The sequence below is a fragment of the Symsagittifera roscoffensis genome, chromosome 6 (assembly GCF_963678635.1).
Source record: "Symsagittifera roscoffensis chromosome 6, txSymRosc1.1, whole genome shotgun sequence".
Classification (NCBI taxonomy): domain Eukaryota; kingdom Metazoa; phylum Xenacoelomorpha; order Acoela; family Convolutidae; genus Symsagittifera; species Symsagittifera roscoffensis.
The window spans coordinates 32,460,943-32,474,878 of NC_087067.1; the positions used below are offsets into that span (position 1 = coordinate 32,460,943).

Genomic DNA, 13,936 nt, shown 5'->3' on the forward strand with positions numbered 1-13,936 from the left:
ACCCTGTACACGCTCCGTAGGTTTTGACCAGCCGATTTGGCCATAAAACTCATTGGGCCAAAAAAATTCTGAAAATTGTCAATTTTTCAAATTTTGTTTGAATTGCATAAATTATAACGTGAGCGTGCAAAATTTTACATGGTATAAGAGCATATTTCTACTCTCGCAAGAGGGCGAGTGTTTTAAAAGTAATGTACATAGTTATATGCTAGTCAGGATATAAATGGAAGCGGAATTACTCAAATGCCTAAGGCAGAACCGCAGATTCTGTCTTTGTCTACATCGTTAAGCCCATGTCGTATGTAACGGCACAAACGCAGATGGTTATAACGTAGTCTACTGTACTCTTACGATAGATTTACTAGCCAGCAGGGGAGTTTTGTTAGGGCGAAGTGTCATTATGGCTACCTCTTTTCAACTTTCCCCCTTGACCTTTCATAAGTTGGTCCGGGAGCAACCCAGCTCTCAACCCAGTCGGATAAATATAAATTTTTATGATGCGAGCTGTTTTTTCATTGTTGTGTTCAAGGCATGTACCAAAATTAGGAAAAGGTTTAGCTATCGCTTCTCGGCCTTTTGGCTAAGATCATGTGTAGTATCTGTTCTTGTCAGCTTAATATCTGGCATGCTGGGCATAGCCTGGCACCAATATTAAACTGAATTTTACTTCCCGAGTTAACACCGAAGCTTGCTTCAGTTCACTCACGGATTGTCCCGGTCTTACACTACCATCGGGAGCAGTCCACCTGAAAATTCTGAACCTGCAAATTACCTTAATAGAGTGAAGATGTCAGTATGAAGAGTCTAATTGAGCCTGGTGAATTGCGCGAACGGCCATAACTTGCCCAAAAAACTTAAGACTTCCAAATTTTTCTATTTCTATCGTGAGACCATCGTCAAATCTTGGGGGACTGAGAAAATGAACCAATTTGGTCGAACCAGTTCGAAGTTATGAGTTCTTGAAAGCTCGGTGATGCCAAAAAGTTAAGCCTAATCGAGCGTGGTGCAAAAAACGAAAATTTCAAAATTTTTGTTCTTTTCTGTCTAAATTTTATTTTTTCAATATCGTATCACAATTTTGGACTCAGAACAATTCCAACGAGCCCAAAACGACTTCTTTAGCTTCAGTGTTCGTGGAGTAATCATCAGTTGAAATTTTGGGGGGAGCTGAAATTCGGCCATTGGGGAAGAAAATCGACCTAAAAGCTAACTTTTAAGTTACTGCAATTTTTTTCTTGCATTTTTCATAAAATGGGGTGCTCTCTGCTGTCGCAGAGTGCATTCAAAGAAACTTATCAAATAGATTTGAAAACTTACCTATTTAATAAGTTTATCACATTAATTAGGCTAAAAGCATCTATCAGTATCCTGGCTGTTATTCGACCATATGCCACTAACGTTGAGTGAGCAGCTATCATGCCATAGATGGTCATCTAAGACACCCTGTACACGCTCCGTAGGTTTTGACCAGCCGATTTGGCCATAAAACTCCTTGGGCCAAAAAATTTCTGAAAGTTGTCAATTTTTCAAATTTTGTTTGAATTGCATAAATTATAACGTGAGCGTGCAAAATTTTACATGGTATAAGAGCATATTTCTACTCTCGCGCGAGGGCGAGTGTTTTAAAAGTAATGTACATAGTTATATGCTAGTCAGGATATAAATGGAAGCGGAATTACTCAAATGCCTAAGGCAGAACCGCAGATTCTGTCTTTGTCCACATCGTTACGCCCATGTCGTATGTAACGGCACAAACGCAGATGGTTATAACGTAGTCTAGTGTACTCTTACGATAGATTTACTAGCCAGCAGGGGAGTTTTGTTAGGGCGAAGTGTTGTTATGGCTACCTCTTTCCAACTTTCCCCCTTGACCTTTCATAAGTTGGTCCGGGAGCAACCCAGCTCTCAACCCAGTCGGATAAATGTAAATTTTTATGATGCGAGCTGTTTTTTCATTGTTGTGTTCAAGGCATGTACCAAAATTAGGAAAAGGTTTAGTTATCGCTTCTCGGCCTTTTGACTAAGATCATGTGTAGTATCTGTTCTTGTCAGCTTAATATCTGGCATGCTGGGCATAGCCTGGCACCAATATTAAACTGATTTTTACTTCCCGAGTTAACACCGAAGCTTGCTTCAGTTGACTCACGGATTGTCCCGGTCTTACACTACCATCGGGAGCAGTCCACCTGTAAATTCTGAACCTGCAAATTACCTTAATAGAGTGAAGATGTCAGTATGAAGAGTCTAATTGAGACTGGTGAATTGCGCGAACGGCCATAACTTGCCCAAAAAACTTAAGACTTCCAAATTTTGCTATTTCTATCCTAAGACCATCGTCAAATCTTGGGGGACTGAGAAAATGAACCAATTTCGTCGAACCAGTTCAAAGTTATGAGTTCTTGAAAGCTCGGTGATGCCAAAAAGTTAAGCCTAATCGATTGTGGTGCAAAAAACGAAAATTTCAAAATTTTTGTTCTTTTCTGTCTAAATTTTATTTTTTCAATATTGTATCACAATTTTGGACTCAGAACAATTCCAACGAGCCCAAAACGACTTCTTTAGCTTCAGTGTTCGTGGAGTAATTATCAGTTGAAATTTTGGGGGGAGCTGAAATTCGGCCATTTTGGAAGAAAATCGACCTAAAAGCTAACTTTTAAGTTAGTGCAATTTTTTTCTTGCATTTTTCATAAAATGGGGTGCTCTCTGCTGTCGCAGAGTGCATTCAAAGAAACTTATCAAATAGATTTGAAAACTTACCTATTTAATAAGTTTATCACAATAATTAGGCTAAAAGTATCTATCAGTATCCTGGCTGGTATTCGACCATATGCCACTAACGTTGAGTGAGCGGCTATCATGCCATAGATGGTCATCTAAGACACCCTGTACACGCTCCGTAGGTTTTGACCAGCCGATTTGGCCATAAAACTCATTGGGCCAAAAAAATTCTGAAAATTGTTAATTTTTCAAATTTTGTTTGAATTGCATAAATTATAACGTGAGCGTGCAAAATTTTACATGGTATAAGAGCATATTTCTACTCTCGCGCGAGGGCGAGTGTTTTAAAAGTAATGTACATAGTTATATGCTAGTCAGGATATAAATGGAAGCGGAATTACTCAAATGCCTAAGGCAGAACCGCAGATTCTGTCTTTGTCTACATCGTTAAGCCCATGTCGTATGTAACGGCACAAACGCAGATGGTTATAACGTAGTCTACTGTACTCTTACGATAGATTTACTAGCCAGCAGGGGAGTTTTGTTAGGGCGAAGTGTCATTATGGCTACCTCTTTTCAACTTTCCCCCTTGACCTTTCATAAGTTGGTCCGGGAGCAACCCAGCTCTCAACCCAGTCGGATAAATATAAATTTTTATGATGCGAGCTGTTTTTTCATTGTTGTGTTCAAGGCATGTACCAAAATTAGGAAAAGGTTTAGTTATCGCTTCTCGGCCTTTTGACTAAGATCATGTGTAGTATCTGTTCTTGTCAGCTTAATATCTGGCATGCTGGGCATAGCCTGGCACCAATATTAAACTGATTTTTACTTCCCGAGTTAACACCGAATCTTGCTTCAGTTGACTCACGGATTGTCCCGGTCTTACACTACCATCGGGAGCAGTCCACCTGTAAATTCTGAACCTGCAAATTACCTTAATAGAGTGAAGATGTCAGTATGAAGAGTCTAATTGAGACTGGTGAATTGCGCGAACGGCCATAACTTGCCCAAAAAACTTAAGACTTCCAAATTTTGCTATTTCTATCGTAAGACCATCGTCAAATCTTGGGGGACTGAGAAAATGAACCAATTTCGTCGAACCAGTTCAAAGTTATGAGTTCTTGAAAGCTCGGTGATGCCAAAAAGTTAAGCCTAATCGAGCGTGGTGCAAAAAAAGAAAATTTCAAAATTTTTGTTCTTTTCTGTCTAAATTTTATTTTTTCAATATTGTATCACAATTTTGGACTCAGAACAATTCCAACGAGCCCAAAACGACTTCTTTAGCTTCAGTGTTCGTGGAGTAATTATCAGTTGAAATTTTGGGGGGAGCTGAAATTCGGCCATTTTGGAAGAAAATCGACCTAAAAGCTAACTTTTAAGTTAGTGCAATTTTTTTCTTGCATTTTTCATAAAATGGGGTGCTCTCTGCTGTCGCAGAGTGCATTCAAAGAAACTTATCAAATAGATTTGAAAACTTACCTATTTAATAAGTTTATCACAATAATTAGGCTAAAAGCATCTATCAGTATCCTGGCTGGTATTCGACCATATGCCACTAACGTTGAGTGAGCGGCTATCATGCCATAGATGGTCATCTAAGACACCCTGTACACGCTCCGTAGGTTTTGACCAGCCGATTTGGCCATAAAACTCATTGGGCCAAAAAAATTCTGAAAATTGTTAATTTTTCAAATTTTGTTTGAATTGCATAAATTATAACGTGAGCGTGCAAAATTTTACATGGTATAAGAGCATATTTCTACTCTCGCGCGAGGGCGAGTGTTTTAAAAGTAATGTACATAGTTATATGCTAGTCAGGATATAAATGGAAGCGGAATTACTCAAATGCCTAAGGCAGAACCGCAGATTCTGTCTTTGTCTACATCGTTAAGCCCATGTCGTATGTAACGGCACAAACGCAGATGGTTATAACGTAGTCTACTGTACTCTTACGATAGATTTACTAGCCAGCAGGGGAGTTTTGTTAGGGCGAAGTGTCATTATGGCTACCTCTTTTCAACTTTCCCCCTTGACCTTTCATAAGTTGGTCCGGGAGCAACCCAGCTCTCAACCCAGTCGGATAAATATAAATTTTTATGATGCGAGCTGTTTTTTCATTGTTGTGTTCAAGGCATGTACCAAAATTAGGAAAAGGTTAAGCTATCGCTTCTCGGCCTTTTGGCTAAGATCATGTGTAGTATCTGTTCTTGTCAGCTTAATATCTGGCATGCTGGGCATAGCCTGGCACCAATATTAAACTGAATTTTACTTCCCGAGTTAACACCGAAACTTGCTTCAGTTGACTCACGGATTGTTCCGGTCTTACACTACCATCGTGAGCAGTCCACCTGAAAATTCTGAACCTGCAAATTACCTTAATAGAGTGAAGATGTCAATATGAAGAGTCTAATTGAGCCTGGTGAATTGCGCGAACGGCCATAACTTGCCCAAAAAACTTAAGACTTCCAAATTTTTCTATTTCTATCGTAAGACCATCGTCAAATCTTGGGGGACTGAGAAAATGAACCAATTTGGTCGAACCAGTTCAAAGTTATGAGTTCTTGAAAGCTCGGTGATGCCAAAAAGTTAAGCCTAATCGAGCGTGGTGCAAAAAACGAAAATTTCAAAATTTTTGTTCTTTTCTGTCTAAATTTTATTTTTTCAATATCGTATCACAATTTTGGACTCAGAACAATTCCAACGAGCCCAAAACGACTTCTTTAGCTTCAGTGTTCGTGGAGTAATCATCAGTTGAAATTTTGGGGGGAGCTGAAATTCGGCCATTTTGGAAGAAAATCGACCTAAAAGCTAACTTTTATGTTAGTGCAATTTTTTTCTTGCATTTTTCTTAAAATGGGGTATTCTCTGCTGTCGCAGAGTGCATTCAAACAAACTTATCAAATAGATTTGAAAACTTACCTATTTAATAAGTTTATCACAACAATTAGGCTAAAAGCATCTATCAGTATCCTGGCTGGTATTCGACCATATGCCACTAACGTTGAGTGAGCGGCTATCATGCCATAGATGGTCATCTAAGACACCCTGTACACGCTCCGTAGGTTTTGACCAGCCGATTTGGCCATAAAACTCCTTGGGCCAAAAAAACTCTGAAAGTTGTCAATTTTTCAAATTTTGTTTGAATTGCATAAATTATAACGTGAGCGTGCAAAATTTTACATGGTATAAGAGCATATTTCTACTCTCGCGCGAGGGCGAGTGTTTTAAAAGTAATGTACATAGTTATATGCTAGTCAGGATATAAATGGAAGCGGAATTACTCAAATGCCTAAGGCAGAACCGCAGATTCTGTCTTTGTCCACATCGTTAAGCCCATGTCGTATGTAACGGCACAAACGCAGATGGTTATAACGTAGTCTACTGTACTCTTACGATAGATTTACTAGCCAGCAGGGGAATTTTGTTAGCGCGAAGTGTCATTATGGCTACCTCTTTTCAACTTTCCCCCTTGACCTTTCATAAGTTGGTCCGGGAGCAACCCAGCTCTCAACCCAGTCGGATAAATATAAATTTTTATGATGCGAGCTGTTTTTTCATTGTTGTGTTCAAGGCATGTACCAAAATTAGGAAAAGGTTTAGCTATCGCTTCTCGGCCTTTGGCTAAGATCATGTGTAGTATCTGTTCTTGTCAGCTTAATATCTGGCATGCTGGGCATAGCCTGGCACCAATATTAAACTGAATTTTACTTCCCGAGTTAACACCGAAACTTGCTTCAGTTGACTCACGGATTGTTCCGGTCTTACACTACCATCGGGAGCAGTCCACCTGAAAATTCTGAACCTGCAAATTACCTTAATAGAGTGAAGATGTCAGTATGAAGAGTCTAATTGAGACTGGTGAATTGCGCGAAGGGCCATAACTTGCCCAAAAAACTTAAGACTTCCAAATTTTTCTATTTCTATCGTAAGACCATCGTCAAATCTTGGGGGACTGAGAAAATGAACCAATTTGGTCGAACCAGTTCAAAGTTATGAGTTCTTGAAAGCTCGGTGATGCCAAAAAGTTAAGCCTAATCGAGCGTGGTGCAAAAAACGAAAATTTCAAAATTTTTGTTCTTTTCTGTCTAAATTTTATTTTTTCAATATCGTATCACAATTTTGGACTCAGAACAATTCCAACGAGCCCAAAACGACTTCTTTAGCTTCAGTGTTCGTGGAGTAATCATCAGTTGAAATTTTGGGGGGAGCTGAAATTCGGCCATTTTGGAAGAAAATCGACCTAAAAGCTAACTTTTATGTTATTGCAATTTTTTCTTGCATTTTTCATAAAATGGGGTATTCTCTGCTGTCGCAGAGTGCATTCAAAAAAACTTATCAAATAGATTTGAAAACTTACCTATTTAATAAGTTTATCACAACAATTAGGCTAAAAGCATCTATCAGTATCCTGGCTGGTATTCGACCATATGCCACTAACGTTGAGTGAGCGGCTATCATGCCATAGATGGTCATCTAAGACACCCTGTACACGCTCCGTAGGTTTTGACCAGCCGATTTGGCCATAAAACTCCTTGGGCCAAAAAAACTCTGAAAGTTGTCAATTTTTCAAATTTTGTTTGAATTGCATAAATTATAACGTGAGCGTGCAAAATTTTACATGGTATAAGAGCATATTTCTACTCTCGCGCGAGGGCGAGTGTTTTAAAAGTAATGTACATAGTTATATGCTAGTCAGGATATAAATGGAAGCGGAATTACTCAAATGCCTAAGGCAGAACCGCAGATTCTGTCTTTGTCCACATCGTTAAGCCCATGTCGTATGTAACGGCACAAACGCAGATGGTTATAACGTAGTCTACTGTACTCTTACGATAGATTTACTAGCCAGCAGGGGAATTTTGTTAGCGCGAAGTGTCATTATGGCTACCTCTTATCAACTTTCCCCCTTGACCTTTCATAAGTTGGTCCGGGAGCAACCCAGCTCTCAACCCAGTCGGATAAATATAAATTTTTATGATGCGAGCTGTTTTTTCATTGTTGTGTTCAAGGCATGTACCAAAATTAGGAAAAGGTTTAGCTATCGCTTCTCGGCCTTTTGGCTAAGATCATGTGTAGTATCTGTTCTTGTCAGCTTAATATCTGGCATGCTGGGCATAGCCTGGCACCAATATTAAACTGATTTTTACTTCACGAGTTAACACCGAAACTTGCTTCAGTTGACTCACGGATTGTTCCGGTCTTACACTACCATCGGGAGCAGTCCACCTGAAAATTCTGAACCTGCAAATTACCTTAATAGAGTGAAGATGTCAGTATGAAGAGTCTAATTGAGCCTGGTGAATTGCGCGAACGGCCATAACTTGCCCAAAAAACTTAAGACTTCCAAATTTTTCTATTTCTATCGTAAGACCATCGTCAAATCTTGGGGGACTGAGAAAATGAACCAATTTCGTCGAACCAGTTCAAAGTTATGAGTTCTTGAAAGCTCGGTGATGCCAAAAAGTTAAGCCTAATCGAGCGTGGTGCAAAAAACGAAAATTTCAAAATTTTTGTTCTTTTCTGTCTAAATTTTATTTTTTGCAATATCGTATCACAATTTTGGACTCAGAACAATTCCAACGAGCCCAAAACGACTTCTTTAGCTTCAGTGTTCGTGGAGTAATCATCAGTTGAAATTTTGGGGGGAGCTGAAATTCGGCCATTTTGGAAGAAAATCGACCTAAAAGCTAACTTTTATGTAAGTGCAATTTTTTTCTTGCATTTTTCATAAAATGGGGTATTCTCTGCTGTCGCAGAGTGCATTCAAACAAACTTATCAAATAGATTTGAAAACTTACCTATTTAATAAGTTTATCACAACAATTAGGCTAAAAGCATCTATCAGTATCCTGGCTGGTATTCGACCATATGACACTAACGTTGAGTGAGCGGCTATCATGCCATAGATGGTCATCTAAGACACCCTGTACACGCTCCGTAGGTTTTGACCAGCCGATTTGGCCATAAAACTCCTTGGGCCAAAAAAACTCTGAAAGTTGTCAATTTTTCAAATTTTGTTTGAATTGCATAAATTATAACGTGAGCGTGCAAAATTTTACATGGTATAAGAGCATATTTCTACTCTCGCGCGAGGGCGAATGTTTTAAAAGTAATGTACATAGTTATATGCTAGTCAGGATATAAATGGAAGCGGAATTACTCAAATGCCTAAGGCAGAACCGCAGATTCTGTCTTTGTCCACATCGTTAAGCCCATGTCGTATGTAACGGCACAAACGCAGATGGTTATAACGTAGTCTACTGTACTCTTACGATAGATTTACTAGCCAGCAGGGGAATTTTGTTAGCGCGAAGTGTCATTATGGCTACCTCTTTTCAACTTTCCCCCTTGACCTTTCATAAGTTGGTCCGGGAGCAACCCAGCTCTCAACCCAGTCGGATAAATATAAATTTTTATGATGCGAGCTGTTTTTTCATTGTTGTGTTCAAGGCATGTACCAAAATTAGGAAAAGGTTTAGCTATCGCTTCTCGGCCTTTTGGCTAAAATCATGTGTAGTATCTGTTCTTGTCAGCTTAATATCTGGCATGCTGGGCATAGCCTGGCACCAATATTAAACTGAATTTTACTTCCCGAGTTAACACCGAAACTTGCTTCAGTTGACTCACGGATTGTTCCGGTCTTACACTACCATCGGGAGCAGTCCACTTGAAAATTCTGAACCTGCAAATTACCTTAATAGAGTGAAGATGTCAGTATGAAGAGTCTAATTGAGCCTGGTGAATTGCGCGAACGGCCATAACTTGCCCAAAAAACTTAAGACTTCCAAATTTTTCTATTTCTATCGTAAGACCATCGTCAAATCTTGGGGGACTGAGAAAATGAACCAATTTGGTCGAACCAGTTCAAAGTTATGAGTTCTTGAAAGCTCGGTGATGCCAAAAAGTTAAGCCTAATCGAGCGTGGTGCAAAAAACGAAAATTTCAAAATTTTTGTTCTTTTCTGTCTAAATTTTATTTTTTGCAATATCGTATCACAATTTTGGACTCAGAACAATTCCAACGAGCCCAAAACGACTTCTTTAGCTTCAGTGTTCGTGGAGTAATCATCAGTTGAAATTTTGGGGGGAGCTGAAATTCGGCCATTTTGGAAGAAAATCGACCTAAAAGCTAACTTTTATGTTAGTGCAATTTTTTTCTTGCATTTTTCATAAAATGGGGTATTCTCTGCTGTCGCAGAGTGCATTCAAACAAACTTATCAAATAGATTTGAAAACTTACCTATTTAATAAGTTTATCACAACAATTAGGCTAAAAGCATCTATCAGTATCCTGGCTGGTATTCGACCATATGCCACTAACGTTGAGTGAGCGGCTATCATGCCATAGATGGTCATCTAAGACACCCTGTACACGCTCCGTAGGTTTTGACCAGCCGATTTGGCCATAAAACTCCTTGGGCCAAAAAAACTCTGAAAGTTGTCAATTTTTCAAATTTTGTTTGAATTGCATAAATTATAACGTGAGCGTGCAAAATTTTACATGGTATAAGAGCATATTTCTACTCTCGCGCGAGGGCGAGTGTTTTAAAAGTAATGTACATAGTTATATGCTAGTCAGGATATAAATGGAAGCGGAATTACTCAAATGCCTAAGGCAGAACCGCAGATTCTGTCTTTGTCCACATCGTTAAGCCCATGTCGTATGTAACGGCACAAACGCAGATGGTTATAACGTAGTCTACTGTACTCTTACGATAGATTTACTAGCCAGCAGGGGAATTTTGTTAGCGCGAAGTGTCATTATGGCTACCTCTTTTCAACTTTCCCCCTTGACCTTTCATAAGTTGGTCCGGGAGCAACCCAGCTCTCAACCCAGTCGGATAAATATAATTTTTTATGATGCGAGCTGTTTTTTCATTGTTGTGTTCAAGGCATGTACCAAAATTAGGAAAAGGTTTAGCTATCGCTTCTCGGCCTTTTGGCTAAGATCATGTGTAGTATCTGTTCTTGTCAGCTTAATATCTGGCATGCTGGGCATAGCCTGGCACCAATATTAAACTGATTTTTACTTCACGAGTTAACACCGAAGCTTGCTTCAGTTGACTCACAGATTGTCCCGGTCTTACACTACCATCGGGAGCAGTCCACCTGAAAATTCTGAACCTGCAAATTACCTTAATAGAGTGAAGATGTCAGTATGAAGAGTCTAATTGAGCCTGGTGAATTGCGCGAACGGCCATAACTTGCCCAAAAAACTTAAGACTTCCAAATTTTTCTATTTCTATCGTAAGACCATCGTCAAATCTTGGGGGACTGAGAAAATGAACCAATTTCGTCGAACCAGTTCAAAGTTATGAGTTCTTGAAAGCTCGGTGATGCCAAAAAGTTAAGCCTAATCGAGCGTGGTGCAAAATACGAAAATTTCAAAATTTTTGTTCTTTTCTGTCTAAATTTTATTTTTTCAATATCGTATCACAATTTTGGACTCAGAAAAATTCCAACGAGCCCAAAACGACTTCTTTAGCTTCAGTGTTCGTGGAGAAATCATCAGTTGAAATTTTGGGGGGAGCTGAAATTCGGCCATTTTGGAAGAAAATCGACCTAAAAGCTAACTTTTAAGTTAGTGCAATTTTTTTCTTGCATTTTTTATAAAATGGGGTGCTCTCTGCTGTCGCAGAGTGCATTCAAACAAACTTATCAAATAGATTTGAAAACTTACCTATTTAATAAGTTTATCACAACAATTAGGCTAAAAGCATCTATCAGTATCCTGGCTGGTATTCGACCATATGCCACTAACGTTGAGTGAGCGGCTATCATGCCATAGATGGTCATCTAAGACACCCTGTACACGCTCCGTAGGTTTTGACCAGCCGATTTGGCCATAAAACTCCTTGGGCCAAAAAAACTCTGAAAGTTGTCAATTTTTCAAATTTTGTTTGAATTGCATGAATTATAACGTGAGCGTGCAAAATTTTACATGGTATAAGAGCATATTTCTACTCTCGCGCGAGGGCGAGTGTTTTAAAAGTAATGTACATAGTTATATGCTAGTCAGGATATAAATGGAAGCGGAATTACTCAAATGCCTAAGGCAGAACCGCAGATTCTGTCTTTGTCCACATCGTTAAGCCCATGTCGTATGTAACGGCACAAACGCAGATGGTTATAACGTAGTCTACTGTACTCTTACGATAGATTTACTAGCCAGCAGGGGAATTTTGTTAGCGCGAAGTGTCATTATGGCTACCTCTTTTCAACTTTCCCCCTTGACCTTTCATAAGTTGGTCCGGGAGCAACATAGCTCTCAACCCAGTCGGATAAATATAAATTTTTATGATGCGAGCTGTTTTTTCATTGTTGTGTTCAAGGCATGTACCAAAATTGGGAAAAGGTTTAGCTATCGCTTCTCGGCCTTTTGGCTAAGATCATGTGTAGTATCTGTTCTTGTCAGCTTAATATCTGGCATGCTGGGCATAGCCTGGCACCAATATTAAACTGATTTTTACTTCACGAGTTAACACCGAAGCTTGCTTCAGTTGACTCACAGATTGTCCCGGTCTTACACTACCATCGGGAGCAGTCCACCTGAAAATTCTGAACCTGCAAATTACCTTAATAGAGTGAAGATGTCAGTATGAAGAGTCTAATTGAGCCTGGTGAATTGCGCGAACGGCCATAACTTGCCCAAAAAACTTAAGACTTCCAAATTTTTCTATTTCTATCGTAAGACCATCGTCAAATCTTGGGGGACTGAGAAAATGAACCAATTTCGTCGAACCAGTTCAAAGTTATGAGTTCTTGAAAGCTCGGTGATGCCAAAAAGTTAAGCCTAATCGAGCGTGGTGCAAAATACGAAAATTTCAAAATTTTTGTTCTTTTCTGTCTAAATTTTATTTTTACAATATCGTATCACAATTTTGGACTCAGAAAAATTCCAACGAGCTCAAAACGACTTCTTTAGCTTCAGTGTTCGTGGAGAAATCATCAGTTGAAATTTTGGGGGGAGCTGAAATTCGGCCATTTTGGAAGAAAATCGACCTAAAAGCTAACTTTTAAGTTAGTGCAATTTATTTCTTGCATTTTTTATAAAATGGGGTGCTCTCTGCTGTCGCAGAGTGCATTCAAAGAAACTTATCAAATAGATTTGAAAACTTACCTATTTAATAAGTTTGTCACAACAATTAGGCTAAAAGCATGTATCAGTATCCTGGCTGGTATTCGACCATATGCCACTAACGTTGAGTGAGCGGCTATCATGCCATAAAGGGTCATCTAAGACACCTTGTACACGCTCCGTAGGTTTTGACCAGCCGATTTGGCCATAAAACTCATTGGGCCAAAAAAATTCTGAAAATTGTCAATTTTTCAAATTTTGTTTGAATTGCATAAATTATAACGTGAGCGTGCAAAATTTTACATGGTATAAGAGCATATTTCTACTCTCGCGCGAGGGCGAGTGTTTTAAAAGTAATGTACATAGTTATATGCTAGTCAGGATATAAATGGAAGCGGAATTACTCAAATGCCTAAGGCAGAACCGCAGATTCTGTCTTTGTCCACATCGTTAAGCCCATGTCGTATGTAACGGCACAAACGCAGATGGTTATAATGTAGTCTACTGTACTCTTACGATAGATTTACTAGCCAGCAGGGGAGTTTTGTTAGGGCGAAGTGTCGTTATGGCTACCTCTTTTCAACTTTCCCCCTTGACCTTTCATAAGTTGGTCCGGGAGCAACCCAGCTCTCAACCCAGTCGGATAAATATAAATTTTTATGATGCGAGCTGTTTTTTCATTGTTGTGTTCAAGGCATGTACCAAAATTAGGAAAAGGTTTAGTTATCGCTTCTCGGCCTTTTGGCTAAGATCATGTGTAGTATCTGTTCTTGTCAGCTTAATATCTGGCATGCTGGGCATAGCCTGGCACCAATATTAAACTGATTTTTACTTCCCGAGTTAACACCGAAGCTTGCTTCAGTTGACTCACGGAATGTCCCGGTCTTACACTACCATCGGGAGCAGTCCACCTGAAAATTCTGAACCTGCAAATTACCTTAATAGAGTGAAGATGTCAGTATGAAGAGTCTAATTGAGACTGGTGAATTGCGCGAACGGCCATAACTTGCCCAAAAAACTTAACACTTCCAAATTTTGCTATTTCTATCGTAAGACCATCGTCAAATCTTGGGGGACTGAGAAAATGAACCAATTTTGTCGAACCAGTTCAAAGTTATGAGTTCTTGAAAGCTCGGTGATG

The 13,936-nt window shown here is 39.3% G+C and overlaps 10 non-coding genes across 10 annotated transcripts; all 10 read left to right on the top strand.

Annotated features, from left to right (window-relative positions):
- The first annotated feature begins 560 nt into the window (after positions 1-560).
- Positions 561-751, top strand: LOC134849524 (U2 spliceosomal RNA). The gene has a single exon (XR_010163541.1). It is a non-coding gene; the product is annotated as a U2 spliceosomal RNA (small nuclear RNA).
- A 1,249-nt stretch (positions 752-2,000) lies between these two features.
- On the top strand, positions 2,001-2,191 carry LOC134849593 (U2 spliceosomal RNA). The gene has a single exon (XR_010163609.1). It is a non-coding gene; the product is annotated as a U2 spliceosomal RNA (small nuclear RNA).
- A 1,249-nt stretch (positions 2,192-3,440) lies between these two features.
- LOC134849708 (U2 spliceosomal RNA) lies at positions 3,441-3,631 on the top strand. Its single transcript, XR_010163719.1, has one exon. It is a non-coding gene; the product is annotated as a U2 spliceosomal RNA (small nuclear RNA).
- Positions 3,632-4,880: 1,249 nt separating this feature from the next.
- On the top strand, positions 4,881-5,071 carry LOC134849706 (U2 spliceosomal RNA). Its single transcript, XR_010163717.1, has one exon. It is a non-coding gene; the product is annotated as a U2 spliceosomal RNA (small nuclear RNA).
- A 1,249-nt stretch (positions 5,072-6,320) lies between these two features.
- Positions 6,321-6,510, top strand: LOC134849726 (U2 spliceosomal RNA). The gene has a single exon (XR_010163736.1). It is a non-coding gene; the product is annotated as a U2 spliceosomal RNA (small nuclear RNA).
- Positions 6,511-7,758: 1,248 nt separating this feature from the next.
- Positions 7,759-7,949, top strand: LOC134849617 (U2 spliceosomal RNA). The gene has a single exon (XR_010163632.1). It is a non-coding gene; the product is annotated as a U2 spliceosomal RNA (small nuclear RNA).
- Positions 7,950-9,199: 1,250 nt separating this feature from the next.
- On the top strand, positions 9,200-9,390 carry LOC134849744 (U2 spliceosomal RNA). The gene has a single exon (XR_010163752.1). It is a non-coding gene; the product is annotated as a U2 spliceosomal RNA (small nuclear RNA).
- A 1,250-nt stretch (positions 9,391-10,640) lies between these two features.
- LOC134849470 (U2 spliceosomal RNA) lies at positions 10,641-10,831 on the top strand. Its single transcript, XR_010163487.1, has one exon. It is a non-coding gene; the product is annotated as a U2 spliceosomal RNA (small nuclear RNA).
- A 1,249-nt stretch (positions 10,832-12,080) lies between these two features.
- Positions 12,081-12,271, top strand: LOC134849471 (U2 spliceosomal RNA). Its single transcript, XR_010163488.1, has one exon. It is a non-coding gene; the product is annotated as a U2 spliceosomal RNA (small nuclear RNA).
- A 1,249-nt stretch (positions 12,272-13,520) lies between these two features.
- Positions 13,521-13,711, top strand: LOC134849533 (U2 spliceosomal RNA). The gene has a single exon (XR_010163550.1). It is a non-coding gene; the product is annotated as a U2 spliceosomal RNA (small nuclear RNA).
- Positions 13,712-13,936: the final 225 nt, after the last annotated feature.